Source organism: Ornithodoros turicata, chromosome 3, assembly GCF_037126465.1.
Source record: "Ornithodoros turicata isolate Travis chromosome 3, ASM3712646v1, whole genome shotgun sequence".
Lineage (NCBI taxonomy): Eukaryota > Metazoa > Arthropoda > Arachnida > Ixodida > Argasidae > Ornithodoros > Ornithodoros turicata.
This window is the reverse complement of record NC_088203.1, coordinates 97,477,392-97,493,281: the sequence shown is the minus strand read 5'-3', so window position 1 is coordinate 97,493,281 and position 15,890 is coordinate 97,477,392. Positions and strand designations below refer to the sequence as shown.

Sequence of the window (15,890 nt, the reverse complement as noted above, 5' to 3'; positions counted from 1 at the left end):
TTGCATCCTCCGCAAACATTCATGCATAGATCCTCTTGTTTTGTCAACTACGAACTTCTGGTACGAAAAACTATACATTTCATGATGTGGTGAGAGTGTCTGTAATGTGCGGCAACTTTAAACGCATACGACTTGACGTCGTCTTGACGAGTACGTACGCATAACATATAGCTTTAACTTGATTACATTTTAGCATCAGTGCATTCAAGCTTCCCTGCAACTTAAACACTTAAGGAGCCACGTAACCGTATTGAATTGAAAAACATATTTTAGCATCTTACGCAGCTCCCTAGTCGGGGCCCATACAAAGGTTAGGTACACGCTGCCACAAGGTTCGTTTTGACGACCTATTAGACCATGCGAAATAGTTAATGTGAATTCCCGGCCGATAATTCGTAACTGGATTTTAATGCCCGAGTTTTCGACCATAAGCAAGGCATCCATCGTACTGTATGTAATTTTTGTCTGCCCGTTCAGTAGACTTCCTGCCTTCCTGGGACATCTACTCAATCTTGGGTATGAACAATGTATATACTTCAGGTAGCTAACTGGAATCTCGTATCAATGCGTTAAACTTTCTTCTTACTCCTCGAAGAGCTCTAAACAGAACGCCGACCTGTCGTCGCTTCAATCTCACCATAATTTATCCTCTCATATTAACCAATGTGAAGTGGGGTCCGTCAGGATACCCGTGGTGTCCGGATCAGGGTCAGGATACGGTCAGGGTCACGTCAGGGTCACGGATCAGGATACCCGTGGTGTCCTGTGGCTACCGCGGGGAAACATCCCATGTCATCATCACTTCTTCATTTATTGTTGTTGTTGTTGTTGTTGTTTCTTCTTACTCAGCCGGTTGCGGACTTAAAAGATGACGTCACTGACGCCACAGGCTTCTGTAATGTACCCATTTTTCTTTTATCTCTCCACACTCTTGACACTGTCTTTGTTCCATTTCTGCAGCAGTGGAATTGATCAACAACACGGCTTCTTTTCTGTTATCTATTGGAACCACTTCGATCACAGAGAGGTCCGTGCCTCCAAGTGATTTTACATTGGCAGCGTAAGCGAATTTTTACAGGAAATTTAAAGATAACCTATTTCTTTATTTATTTCCATACCCTCAGGGCCATGAAGCCTGCGGCTATTCTGCGACTTGTCTAGAGCTAATTAAACTGGGAGTGTCCTATCCTAAGAAAATAGACGAAAGCCATCAAAGCGATATCCGCTGACGTCATAACCTTTACTTCTAGTCAACGAGCTGTCATATTTTCCGAACTGTTGCTGTGTGTAATAAGAGAGAGCAGTCTGGTTCACGTATAACAAACAATATTTCATAGACAAATATATCATATAATAATATCTATATAATATATATATATATATATCGATATAATATATCTAGACTCGTCTTATTTCAGCTCCAAATTTTCTTAAAATCAGTTCATTTAGCAAAATTCGACGCGACCATATTACGAATGCTTCCCGGCAGCCAAGAGCATGTGGGTAACAGGCGGTCATGACGCAACATGACGTAATAGTGTGTGTGTGTGTGTTTGTTGGGGGGTATATGTTTATGGGGGGGGGGGATAGAGAAGCGGAGATGTCAGCTAGGTTGAAACCAGCTTGCTATTCCGCAAAAAAAATGAAAAGGAAAAGAAACTCAAAATAAACATTAAAAAATAAAAGATGAAAGAAAAGAAGTTGAAAGAAATAGTGGGTTATCTACTGTTCAGCAGGGTACAGGGTCTTCGACACTGCGACACCATCTGTCTCTGACGGGGGAAAGCACGAGTGAAAGCACATTCTCTCAGTACAGTAGATGGCACCGACCGCAGCGTGTTATCTTAATCCCTTTCTATTCTTCTACCTTTTCTCCTGAGCTGAGTGACTGATGACCCACAAACTGTGCCACCGACACCGATGACTTCCTCGTTTCCACATTCAACGGGTTTTGTGTTGAGGTTTTCTTGCTGCCCAAAATCCAAACAATGTGAAATATCTAACTTTCTTCCGAATACAAGATAGTAAAGGACCCTCCGTTGTCTACCGCGACATGTTTACGTCTTTGCTGTCTAGGTGTTTACGTACACTAAATTGTTTATGTACTGTGTGGTTCGGTTCCTGCGGGTCTGTGACCAATTCCGTTGATGTTTTTGTTTGTTTTTTGTTTTTTTAGTAGCAAGCCGCCGTAGCGCAGGCTAACCATTCCCTCCTTTTTAATAATAAACATATATTCCCCCACGTTGCTCCGTGACGACTGGCTGTTGCCGAAGGTCACGTGAGCCATGCAGCAAAGCTTTCTAAAATGGCGCACTGAATAAAATATATTGCAATGAGAAGCAAAGGTGAGTAAGGATCGCGTATGTAATCACTAGTTAGTTAGTTAGTTAGTAAATTAGAAAAATAAAGTAAACCTTGGAGCTTTGATCGATTGAGGGCAGAGTTGTACGTAACGCGTTACTAGTAAATGCGTTACTAGTAATCAATTACTTTTCTCAGTAATTTTTAACGTAATCAATTCATTTTGTGAGCAAGTAATTTTCCAATTAATCTGATTACAATTTTCAGTAATCAATTACTGAGTAATCGGTTACTTTTTTAACCTTCTGTCAATAATAGAAACCGTTTTCAGCAAGGCAATCTGTTCTTCTGTTCCACCACGAGTTCGACTGAAGCAATGACGCAGAGGTCACTGTGACGGCCGTCTCTACTCCACACGTGTTCCATGCACACCACAGTGATATGATAATCCCTTAAAACCGCGACCTGCTGGAGCAACAGTAAAATAGACTACTGTATTGATAAATTGTGCGGGCTGAACATAACAACAGTAACAAAACGAAGCGGTTGTCTCGATGTTGTTTTAAATGTGTATATAAATCTGTAAGAAACGCGTGTATGTGTTTTTTATGTTGCTTTCAAATGTATTTGTGAATTTCACTTACCATGTATGTTGGTGTCTCATTAGAATTTGCAACAAGAGCTGCATGTTTGCACACTGCAGGCTTGTTGGCTTTGCTATGGCCCACATTTTAACAGGAAAAGTAACGCGTTACATTTTTAATCGGTAACGTATTACATTTTTATGAAGTAATTTGTAACGGGAAAGAAATACTTTTCGCGCAGTAGTAACAGTAATTGTAATCAATTACTTTTTTCGAGTAACATGTACAACTCTGATTGAGGGGCATAAAACAAGTTGCTTCACGTGTGGCAGAATACGTAATACGATGGTCGAAAAAAAAGAACCAACCAACAAAATTCGTAATTTTAATTTTTTACTCTCTTTTTTTACTATTTCTGTTGCGATACTGTGCATAGTTTATGTTGGGTCTGTGGTTATCCGTAGAGGAGTTCATATTCCTGTAAAAAGAGCGAGGTTCGCTTGGCAATTTTCAAAGTTCAATTGAAAAAACAAATTTCCCGCAATTGAAAATTACCCGAAGACTTCCTCAATTGTGGCAAAAGTTTCCAGAAGGTAATTGCCGAAAGTGCCACAATCCTCCGGCGAGTACATCGGCAGTTAGAATTTTTTATCACTTTAGGTGAAACACCCTGTATACAGGGTGTCCCAGAAAACGTGTCATTGAATTATAATAAAAAAACTACGCCACCTAGAATCATGCGGTCAACGGCAATTGTTCTTATTAGGTCTTTGCCACCTTGTAAAGTTAATGTCATGTACCCCAAGTTTAATTATGCAAATATTTGCGAACTGAACTCAGAAATTTGCCAAGGCAATGTCACTTTTTTACCCCACCAATATGAAGAGCGTGCCGAATTCACTCCAATTCATGATAATTGACAGTGATATTCACGAGCTATCCCATCGAAAAAAATAGCCGAATATCATGCTTTTCGGAGCACCGGACGATAACGCGCGATGTCTTTTTGAGCGCAATCGCTCGCAGTGCGACGAAAGGAGGTTCCGAAGCCAGCCCAAAGAGTGATAGTAGAAAAAGTAACAGTTCTTAAAATTGGGAGAGGGAAAGCATTATCCCAGCGAAAGTCGGACGTGATAAGCCATGCCTGCGTTATCTCTTTTTGCGATGCCGGGGTGGGCTGGGTTTCCAACCTCCTTTCGTCGGACTGACAAAGATTGCCCTGAAAAATTCATCGTGCGCTATTCTGTGCGACCTCCGTAAAGCATGATGTTCGGCTATTTTTTCCGGTGGGATAGCTCCTGAATATCCCTGTCAATTATCATTAATTTGAGTAAATTAGACACGCTCTTCACATTGGTGGGGTAAAAAAGCGACATTTACTGGCAAATTTCCGAGTTCAGTTCGCAAAAATTTACATAATTAAACTTACGTTACACGACATTCACATGAGGAGGTGGCAAAAACCCAGTAAGAACAAATGCCGTTGACCGCATGACTCTAGGTGGTGTAGTTTTTTTATTATAATTCAATGACACGTTTTCTGGGACACCCTGTATATGTATGCGTGAGCTCAGATCAATAGAAGTACGCAACGAATTAAAAAAAAACCTTTTGTAGCACCGACTATGTTTTCAAAGGCAATGGAAACGGTATGTTATTTTATTTATTTATTTATTTATTTATTGTGATAAAAAGTCAATCACAAAAAGTAGAAAGGAATGTGAGGCATGTGCGCTATAATTGTACTAATGTGCTGGAGTGGGGAAGTTGTACTCCAGTTGTTTGTACTGACAACGCGTCTGCTCATTCTTAATTTACTGTACGTGCCTTGTTTCACGTTCCTGTAATATTCCCATACAGCATTCTTGAATATTCATCGAAAAGGATAACTGGAAACGTGTGTTTCCAAAAGAAAGAGCAGCTTAGAGTCCTCACAATGGAAGGCATACCTGTGTGACCCCCTGATGACTCATAGGAGGCTGAAACCACGTCTGGCTGCAAGGAGTGCGAGAACCATCATTGTCCTGTACCATGATTGGTCAAGTGCCAAAATATGTGACGTAACTGTAGTCCAGTTGAAGCTTTAAAAGCCGGTCAGTGATTGACATGAGTGCAGTTCACCACCAGCTCTGGAAGTATTCACAGCGTGTACCTGGCCTCATTGGAGATACAGCATGGCAGCCGTAAGTTCTTTCTTCTCATTGTTGTAGGGTTGTGACTTTGGAAAGTCTTGACATTTCCGCTTGATTTTAAGTTATGTTCTTCGGCTAAATTTGTTCTATTTCATCCGCTTTTTCTTAATTTATGAAGTCAGACGTTGTTGAATTGGTGACGATACTCGTATTACGTTCTCATGTACCTATGTAAACGTTGATTCCTATCTGTATATCACTGCATTGCTTGCCACCGTGTTAGAATTTCGTTGGTTGTTCCGAACTGTCGCAAAAATGCTTATGTCCGTTGTGGTCAAACGCCTCATGTCATTGTCGTTTCTGTTTTGTTAGTTTCTGTAATGGACGTCTCAGACATATGACCCTCACGATTTCATTGCTTCGTTGCAGGATCCAATCTCACGTGCATTGCGTACAGTACCACGCCTGGGTTCCCAAGTCGCCCATGTTGACGGCTGGAGTTGGTGCTCTACCTACGAAGTTCACGAAAGCTACCTTTCCGACGGTCGCTCTCTGACGCCAGGATATGCGACATCGCCGTTCCCCGACGACAGTTCATCGTCTGGTTACAACAGTCCCACAGCCGACGCGCCATTCCGTCCTCCTCAGCCGTGCGAATTTCGGATTGTCCCAAAGGTTCAACGTTGCCTGCTTAACGATGTTATTGCTGACATCACTCAGTTACTGAGAAGCTGCCACGCCAGAATTGACACGCTGTCCAAGAGAGAGGTTGTTATGACTGTGTTCAAGAAGATTTTCGATTTCTTCCTGAATGTTCATGAACAGAGGTGTTCAGTGAGGGACACACGGACATTCGAAGACTGTTTGCCATGGTTCTTTGCTGAGGCCCTGGACGTCTTACGGAGGTCCACTGTGTTCTGGAGCGCCTGCAAGGCTGTTGCTGACTGCATTTGTGCCCACTGCCTGCGTACATCTGACCGGACGGTTTTGGTGATGATAGAGACCCTATACCGTAGCATTCGTCAGCGCCTGACGTCGGTGTGCAAGAAGTGTAGGTTTTTCAGCCCAGGCGTGGAAGCTATGCGAGCAGCCCGGTGTCGTGGGCGTCCAATTTTGGGCAGGAGGGGCAACGTTGCTGAACCTTCGGACGTCGCTCCCGTTTTTGCGCCAGTTCGAGTGCTGTCAAGGCCTGAACCAGACGCTGACCAAGTTGCAGGGTCACCGAACCCTCCTCCTGCGGTTTCCATACCACCGGAAGAACAGCGGCCAGCTTCTTGTCCAATTGAAGCCGCACAAGAGGATTTCGTTCTCGATACAGCTGCCGGTGTAGCCTGTCCGTTTGCAGACTTCCCGGATGCTCGTTGGTTATTGCCGAATGACATCGTCGCAGACATCTTCGGCTGATGCAGGTTGGGTATTAAGCCAACGGACAGTGTCCCTACGTTGTTCGTCATTTGTACATGTCCGAGCTTGTTTTTACCAGTTGTCGTCTTCCTATTTGTCATCCCTCTTTGTACATAACCATTGCATTTCTACCCATCTACATTGCATTTATGGGTACGTTGTTGTCACTAGTCGAGCAATAAAAACACGACTGAATATAAATCACGTGGTCGATGGTTTCTTTCGTCTATATTGGTTGCGCTTACCAGAGTACTCGTCTAGTACAGGTGTCAATACATCTATGATTAGTTACGCAATTATCTCATTACAAGTATCTATAGTGATTTTTTCTACTAACGTCGGGACGTTGTATTCTCCTTGCGGCACCGCAGCATCCAACGATATATTTCTTATGACTGTACATTTCAACAACATTGTCATTTTCGTAGTGTTGTTACATTGGAAAGCCGCTTCATTTCCATTTCCGCTTGATTTTAACTGATGTTCTTGCTTTTTATTAATTAATGAATATATCGGCTGGCAGACGTCGTAGAATTGGTGACGATATTGTCTGTTGATATGCGATACTATTATGAATAATTATCCACGAAAAGCGGTACGTTCTCGTGTTCCTCTGTAAACGTTGCATCCCATCCTGCATATCATTTTAGAATTCCGTTAGTTGTTCTCAATTGTCGCAAATATGCATTGTGTTCGTTGTGGTAAAGCACCTCATGTCAACGTCGTTACGTATCTGTTTTGTTCGGGTGTGTAATGGACGTCTTAGACATTGGACCCTCACGATTTCATTTCTTTCTTGCAGAATCCAACACCACGTGCTTTGCGCACAGCACCATACCTGGGAGCCCAAGTCGTGCATGCCGACTCCTGGGGGTGCGGCTCAACGTATGAAGTTGACAGAAGCTACGTCTCCGACGGCCGCTCTCTGCCGCCAGGATATGCCGCATCGCCGTTTCCTGACGACAGTTCATCGTGTGGTTACAACAGTCCCACGGCCGACGCGCCTTTTCGTCCTCCTCATCCATGCGGATTTCGGATCATCTCAGAGGTACAAAGTTACCTGCTTCATGATGTTATTGCGGACATCACTGGGTTCCTGAGAAAGTGCCACGCCAGAATTGACACGCTGTCCAAAAAGGAGGTTGTCATGACTGTGTTTGAGAAAATTTTCCACTTCTTCCTGAATGTTCATGAACAGCGTTGTTCAGTCAGGGAAACACGGACCTTCGAAGATTGTTTGCCGTCGTTCTTTGGTGAGGCCCTGGACGTCTTACGAAGGTGCACCGTCTTCTGGAACGCCTGCAAAGCTGTTGCTGACTGCATTTGTGCTCACTGTCTGCGTACATCTGACCGCACTGTTCTCGTGATGATAGAGACCCTATACCGTAGCGTTCGTCAGCGCTTGACATCCGTGTGCAAGAAGTGTAGGTTTTTCAGCCATGCGACCAAACCAGTGTCGCGGACGTCCGATCTTGGGCAGGAGGGGCAACGTTGCTGAACCTTCGCACACAGAACCCTCTCCTTTCCTTCCGCACTGGAAAGATTCCTTTCGCACACAGAACCCTCTTCCTGCCGTTTCCATACGACCGGAAGAGCAGAACCCGGCTTTTCGTCCACTTGGAGCTGCACGAGAGGAGCTGGTTCTCGGTACAGATGACGGTGTAGCCGATCCATTTGCAGATTTGCCGGATGCTCGTTGGTTACTGCCGGATGACCTCGTCGAAGACATCTTCAGCTTATGAAAGGTGGTTATTGAGCTAATGGACACGGCCACTTGTCTTTTTCTTCTATTATTTATGCGCATCGTTTTTCCTGTCTGTTCGTTTTGATATGTAATTGTGGTGTGTTATACACCCAGTGCAATACCTTCGAAAGCTGTAAGTTGTCCATGCTTTGTAATCTGTACATGTTGGTGCTGTTCTTACCAGCTGTCGTTTTTCTATTTGTCACCTGTTTTTGTACATAGGCATTGCACTTATGCGTATATTGTAGTCATTAGTCGAGCAATAAAAGCATGGTTGTAGATGAATCACGTGGTTCACGTTGCATTCGTTGGGTGTCTGCACAAACAAACGTACTTGTCTAGTGCTCTACATTTCCAGAGAGCATCTATTTTATCCTTTCCTACTTTCTTTCTCTCTCCAGCCCGAAACTCTTACATTCAAGAGTTGATTGATGATTGATTGAAAGAAAGAAAAAAATGGGGATTACATTCAAGAGTTAGTTACTGCAGTTGAAGTAATTTGCCGTATTGTAGTAGCTTCAGTGTGAACGGGTTGATAAATGCCATGCTTCTTTTTCTCGTGCGGGGGTCTGAGCAACAAAACAGCACACCGCATTGTACCTAGTAGCCATCCGCACGTACAAAAAAAAAAGAGACAAAAACGATAAATAAGTAATGATGATGTAGTGGGATGTTTTGCCGCTGGGACGGCACCCTATCGCATTGCTTGAGGTGGAGAAGAAGAAGAATATGAATGTTCACAGCTCTGCAGAAGCCCTGTTGCTGCTAAGAACAGCTTGTATGCATTACCACGTTATATTAAATTTTCCTCCAACACAAGAACAGCTAAGGAGAGAGAACAGCGCTACTATATTTCATTTCCTTGAAGTCCTGTGCATCCGCTGTTCAAAGACATACGACAGTAACACGAAGCCTAATACTATGGTACATTACTGGACTAGATTAACGCATAAACCGAATAGCCTTGCTGAGTTGTGCGGTCGCAAATGAGGTGAGCATAATTCGCGCCGTTCTGAGGTGATATGTGTTTGAAACGACGGTCCGGATCAGAGCTGTGAAGCAATTAATGATATGTAATTAATTTACAGTAAATAATTACTTTTAGAGTAATTAATTACCTGAACACTTTCTGAAGGGAGTAATTACAGCTCTAATTTTATTACTACATGTTGCCAATTCAATCCGTACTCGAGAGACTGTTACATTTCCGCAGTGGTTTATACGAGTTAGATTTAAATTTCTGTCTGCAGTATTTCTCTTTGCAAAGTCTGTGACTTTTCTACTGAGTTCAGGTTTTCGGTTTTTCTTGTAAACTGCTGATTTTGTACATAATTTTGAATTAATTTGAAACGTAATTCCCCAATATAGGGTGTGAACTGTGCACGTGGATGCTCATCTCACCTACCCAACAATTTCAACTTCTAAATCCTGTTTTGATAAACGTAGCTTTTGATACAAATTCAGCCACTAGTGTTCGCTGTGCTTTCTGTTCTGCGTTTCTTTCAGGTATTCGGCATTCCACTTTTCTTGCAAAATAAAGAGATTCCCCCTTTCCACATGTAAGTTGCATCCTCCGCAAACATTCATGCATAGATCCTCTTGTTTTGTCAACTACGAACTTCTGGTGCGAAAAACTATACATTTCATGATGTTGTGAGAGTGTCTGTAATCTGCGGCAACTTTAAACGCATACGACTTGACGTAACTCAAAAGTAACTTAACTACGTTTTGACGTGCACGTGTAACGTATAGCTGTAACTTTATTACATTTAGTATCAGTGCATTCAAGTTTCCCTGCAACTTAAACACTTAAGGAGACACGTAACGCTATTGGAGTGAAAAACATATTTTAGCATCTTACGCAGCTCCCTAGTCGGGGCTCAAACAAAGGTTAGGTACACGCTGCCACAAGGTTCGTTTTGACGACCTATTCGACCGTGGGAAATATTTAATGGGAATTCGCGGCCGATAATTCGTAACTGAATTTTATGGCCAGAGTTTTCGACCATAAGCAAGGCATTCATCTTGCTGTATGTAATTTTTGTCTGCCCGTTCAGTAGACTTCCTGCCTTCCTGGGACATCTACTCAATCTTGGGTATGAACAATGTACATACTTCAGGTAGTTAACTGGAATGATTGGCATTATTCTAATCTCGTATCAATGCGTTAAACTTTCTTCTTAGTCAGCCGGATGCGGACTTAAAAGATGACGTCACCGAAGCCACAGGTTTCTGTAATGTACCCATCCTTCTTTTATCTCTCCACACTCTTGACACTGTCTTTGTTCCATTTCTGCAGCAGTGGAATTAATTAACAACACGGCTTTTTTCTGTTATCTATTGGAATAACTTCGATCACAGAGAGATCCGTGCCTCCAAGTGATTTTACATTGGCAGCGTAAGCAAATTTTTACAGGAAATTTAAAGATAACCTATTTCTTTATTTATTTCCATACCCTCAGGGCCATGAAGCCTGCGGCTATTCTGCGACTTGTCTAGAGCTAATTAAACTGGGAGTGTCCTATCCTAAGAAAATAGGCGAAAGCCATCAAAGCGATATCCGCTGACGTCATAACCTTTACTTTAGTCAACGAGCTGTCATATTTTCCGAACTGTTGCTGTGTGTAATAAGAGAGAGCACTCTAGTTCATGTATAACAAACAATATTTCATAGACAAATATATCACACTTACTAGACTCATCTTATTTCAGCTCCAAATTTTCTTAAAATCAGTTCATTTAGCAAAATTCGACGCGACCATATTACGAATGCTTCCCGGCCGCCAAGAGCATGTGGGTAACGGCGGTCATGACGCAACATGACGTAATAGTGTGTGTGTGTGTCTGTTGGGGGGTATATGTTTATGGGGGGGGGGGGGATAGAGAAGCGGAGATGTCAGCTAGGTTGAAACCGGCTTGCTATTCCGCAAAAAAATTAAAAGGAAAAGAAACTCAAAATACACATTAAAAAATAAAAGATGAAAGAAAAGAAGTTGAAAGAAATAGTGGGTTATCTACTGTTCAGCAGGGTACAGGGTCTTCGACACTGCGACACCATCTGTCTCTGACGGGGGAAAGCACGAGTGAAAGCACATTCTCTCAGTACAGTTGATGGCACCGACCGCAGCGTGTTATCTTAATCCCTTTCTATTCTTCTACCTTTTCTCCTGAGCTCAGTGACTGTTGACCCACAAACTGTGCCACCGACACCGATGACTTCCTCGTTGCCACATTCCACGGGTTTTGTGTTGAGGTTTTCTTGCTGCCCAAAATCCAAACAATGTGAAATATCTAACTTTCTTCCGAATACAAGATAGTAAAGGACCCTCCGTTGTCTACCGCGACGTGTTTACGTCTTTGCTGTCTAGGTGTTTACGTACACTAAATTGTTTATGTACTGTGTGGTTCGGTTCCTGCGGGTCTGTGACCAATTCCGTTGTTGATGTTTTTGTTTTTTGTTTTTTTTAGTAGCAAGCCGCCGTAGCGCAGGCTAACCTTTCCCTCCTTTTTAATAATAAACATATATTCCCCCACGTTGCTCCGTGACGACTGGCTGTTGCCGAAGGTCACGTGAGCCATGCAGCAAAGCTTTCTAAAATGGCGCACTCAATAAAATATATTCCAATGAGAAGCAAAGGTGAGTAAGGATCGCGTATGTAATCACTAGTTAGTTTGTTAGTTAGTAAATTAGAAAAATAAAGTAAACCTTGGAGCTTTGATCGATTGAGGGCAGAGTTGTACGTAACGCGTTACTAGTAAATGCGTTACTAGTAATCAATTACTTTTCTCGGTAATTTTTAACGTAATCAAATCATTTTGTGAGCAAGTAATTTTCCAATTAATCTGATTACAATTTTCAGTAATCAATTACTGAGTAATCGATTACTTTTTTAACCTTCTGTCAACGATAGAAACCGTTTTCAGCAAGGCAATCTGTTCTTCTGTTCCACCACGAGTTCGACTGAAGCAATGACGCAGAGGTCACTGTGACGGCCGTCTCTACTCCACACCTGTTCCGTGCACACCACAGTAATATGATAATCCCTTAAAACCGCGACCTACTGGAGCAACAGTAAAATAGGTGACTGTAGTGATAAATTCACACTTCACTTCACTTCATCATCACAATATATATGTTGTTCTTGTTGTTGTGCGGGCTGAACATAACAATAGTAACAAAACGAAGCGGATGTTTCGATTTTGTTTTAAATGTGTATATAAATCTGTAATAAACGCGTGTATGTGTTTTGTATGTTGCTTTCAAATATATTTGTGAATTTCACTTATCATGTATGTTGGTGTCTCATTAGAATTTGCAACAAGAGCTGCATGTTTGAACACTGCAGGCTTGTTGGCTTTGCTATGGCCCACAATTTAAAAGTAACGGGGAAAGTAACGCGTTACATTTTTAATCGGTAACGTATTACATTTTTGATTAAGTAATTTGTAACGGGAAAGAAATACTTTTCGCGCAGTAGTAACAGTAATTGTAATCAATTACTTTTTTCGAGTAACGTGTACAACTCTGATTGAGGGGCATAAAACAAGTTGTTTTACGTGTGGCAGAATACGTAATACGATGGTCGAAAAAAAAGAATCAACCAACAAAATTCGTAATTCCATGACTGTGCCCTATGCAGGTGCCGTAGCTGTTTTCGATATACCTGTCTTGCAGTTCATCCGCCAGCTGGCCTGCATACACGCCATCTAGACATTATACGGATTTCTCGGTCATGATACTGCAACGTATTTTAAAACCTACTGCAAACTGTATTACAAGACAACCTGGAAAGCTCCTGTGCTAACATACTGCTTCTGAATTTTCGTTTCTCTTCAATTCCAATCGAACATACTTATTCTAGTGGATGAGTGGAAAATGCACCTATTCGGCGATGATAAAGCAGAAGCCTGATGGTGGAAGCCGCCGATAATTTTGAAAAGAACGAATAACAGTTTCTCTTTCAAACATCGACGGCATTGTCTTCCCTCACAGCGATACAAGGGGGAAGGGGATGCTTGCGTAACTACGTCAGAGCACAAGTGACCACTCACTTTGTTAAGAGCCTAGGTTAACTTTCAAGCATTGTTGAAACACTGCAAGGAAATTTATTTTAGCTATAATTAATTATATATTGTTCTACTATCGTTGATGTGGCGTCCAATTGGCAGAAACACTCGTCCAACAACGTGGTGACCACCATGAAACCGGCTTCGCGTGTTCTTTTTTATTATTATTACTATTATTTTGTGTGTGTGTGTGTGTGATTGTCGTTGTTGACCGTAATAGCATTCATTTTTCTTCTATGGCACAAGAGTCAACTCAGCGGCCATATTTTCCGAATTGTTGCTGCAGCAAGCTGTGAGCACCATAGTTCACGTGTGAGCTAATCAAAGCACGTATAAAGCAATATTTAATAGACAGATCTAATACACTTACTGGACTCATTTTATTTGAACTCAAAATTATGTTCCTAAAATCCTTCAGCTCATTTGGAAAATTGAGCACGGCCATATTATGTTTCCTTCCCAGCATCCAATAGCATGTGGGTAACAGGCGGCCATGACGCGACATGACGTAATAGTGGGTTATCTACTGTGCAGCAGGGTACATGGTCGTCGACACCATCCGCGTCTGAATGGGGAGATTATCATTGAAAGCACATTCTTTCAGCACAGTTGAACGCACCGAACGCAGCCGGTATCTTCTACATTGTGTCTGATGAGATGACCCACAAACAGCGTCACCCACACCGATGGCTCCCTCGTCCCCACATTCCACGGGTTTTGTGTTGAGGTTTTGTTGATGTCCAAAATCCAAACAATGTGAAATGTATAACTTTCTTTGAAGCGCAAGATTATAAAAGGTCCTCCGTTGTCAAGGTCTACCTGTTTAGGTCTGTCTCTGTGGTCTAGGTGTTTACGTACACTAAATGGTTTATGTACTGTGTGGCCCAAGTTTTAAATATTCATAAAGCTGACGAATATAGACAACTGTTGTTAGAAACAAACTGCATGTCCTGTCGACAAGATGTAAAAGAAAATATAATGCCAAGTACGATGCAAACGTTTGTGTTGTTTGTAAACCTAATGTTTATATTAGATATTCAAATTATCTATACGTTAAAACTTTGCCCAGGTGCCACTTCCTTGAGAATGATGTACCGGCACTTCTGCTTTGTTGCCAAGCGTCACCTTCACCTCCGCCATGATATATTTATTTCCTACAGAAGAAAATGGAGACTCGCCTATGTAGAAGAAATATCGATTCATGTTGTGTCAGAACCTGTCACTACGTTTCAACTGTGGCGACGAGAGGAACCGTAGATAGTCAGAATTCTGGTATATTTTGCAGGCTTTGCTTTCGCAGTGACGCACGCGCTCTTTGCAGTGAAGTCGAGTTTGAATTTGAACAGTTGAACGCACGGAACGCAGCCGGTATCTTCTACCTTGTCTCCTTAGCTGAGTGGCTGATGACCCACAAACGGTGCCACCCACACTGATGGCTTCCCGGTCCCCACATTCCGCTGGTTTTGTCTCGAGGTTTTGTTGCGGCCCAAAATCCAAACAATGTGAAATATCTAACTTTCCTCCGAACACAAGATTATAAAGGATCTTCCGTTGTCTAGGTCTACGTGTTTACGTCTCTGTGGTCTAGGTGTTTAGGTACATTAAATGATTTATGTACCGTGTGACCCAAGTTTTAAATATTCATAAAGCTGACGTACATAGACGACTGTTGTTAGAAACAAACTGCATGTCCTGTCGACAAGACGCAAGAGAAAATATTATGCCAAGTATAGTGCAAGCGTTTGATTTGTTTGTAAACCTAATGTTTATATTAGATATTCAAATTATCTATAGAGTAAAACTCTGCACAGGTGCCACTTCATTGAGAAGGCAAAACAAATGAAGGCGAGGACACTTCCTCCTCTTGACGCAAATGTCGCGCGCGTTTCTTTGCGAAAATCAAGCAGGCGGGGCTAAAGCGTAATTTTCACTAATTTTTTTCGACTATTTCTGTTGCGATACTGTGTATAGTTCTTGTTGGGTCTGTGGTTATCAGTGGAGGACTTCATATTTCTGTAAAAAAAGCGAGGTTCGCTTGGCAGTTTTCAAAGTTCAATTGAAAAAATAAATTTCCCGCAATTGAAAATTGCCCAAAGCCTTCCTCAATGGTGGTGAAAGTTTCCAAAAGGTAATTGCCGAAAGTGCCACAATCCTCCGGCGAGCACATCGGCAGTTAGAATTTTTTATGACTTTAGCTGAAACACCCTGCATGTACGCATGTGTGAGCTCAGATCAATAGAAGTAGGTACGCAACGAATTAAAAAAAAACACACTATTGTAGCACCGCCTGTGTTTTGAAAAGTAATGGAAAAGGTATATTATTAGTTTGTTTATTTATTCCGTGTGATAAAAAGTCACTCACAAAAAGTAGAAAGGAATGTGAGGCATGTGCGCTATAATTGTACTAACGTGCAGGAATGGGGGAGTTGCACTCCAGTTGTTTGTACTGACAACGCGTCAGGCTCATTCTTAATTCACTGACGTACCTTGTTTCAGGTTCCTGTAATATTTCCATACTGCATTCTTGAATATTCATCGAAAAGGAGCAGCTTAGAGTCCTCACAATGGAAGGCATACCTGGGTGACCCCCTAATGACTCATAGGAGGCTGAGACCACGTCTGCCTGTAAGGAGTGAGAGAACCATCATTGTCCTGTAC

At 42.2% G+C, this 15,890-nt stretch overlaps 1 long non-coding RNA gene across 1 annotated transcript in view; it reads right to left on the bottom strand.

Annotated features, from left to right (window-relative positions):
* LOC135388947 (uncharacterized) overlaps positions 1–15,890 on the bottom strand; it is a 311,228-nt gene that overhangs the window by 75,730 nt on the left and 219,608 nt on the right. The window lies entirely within an intron of this gene.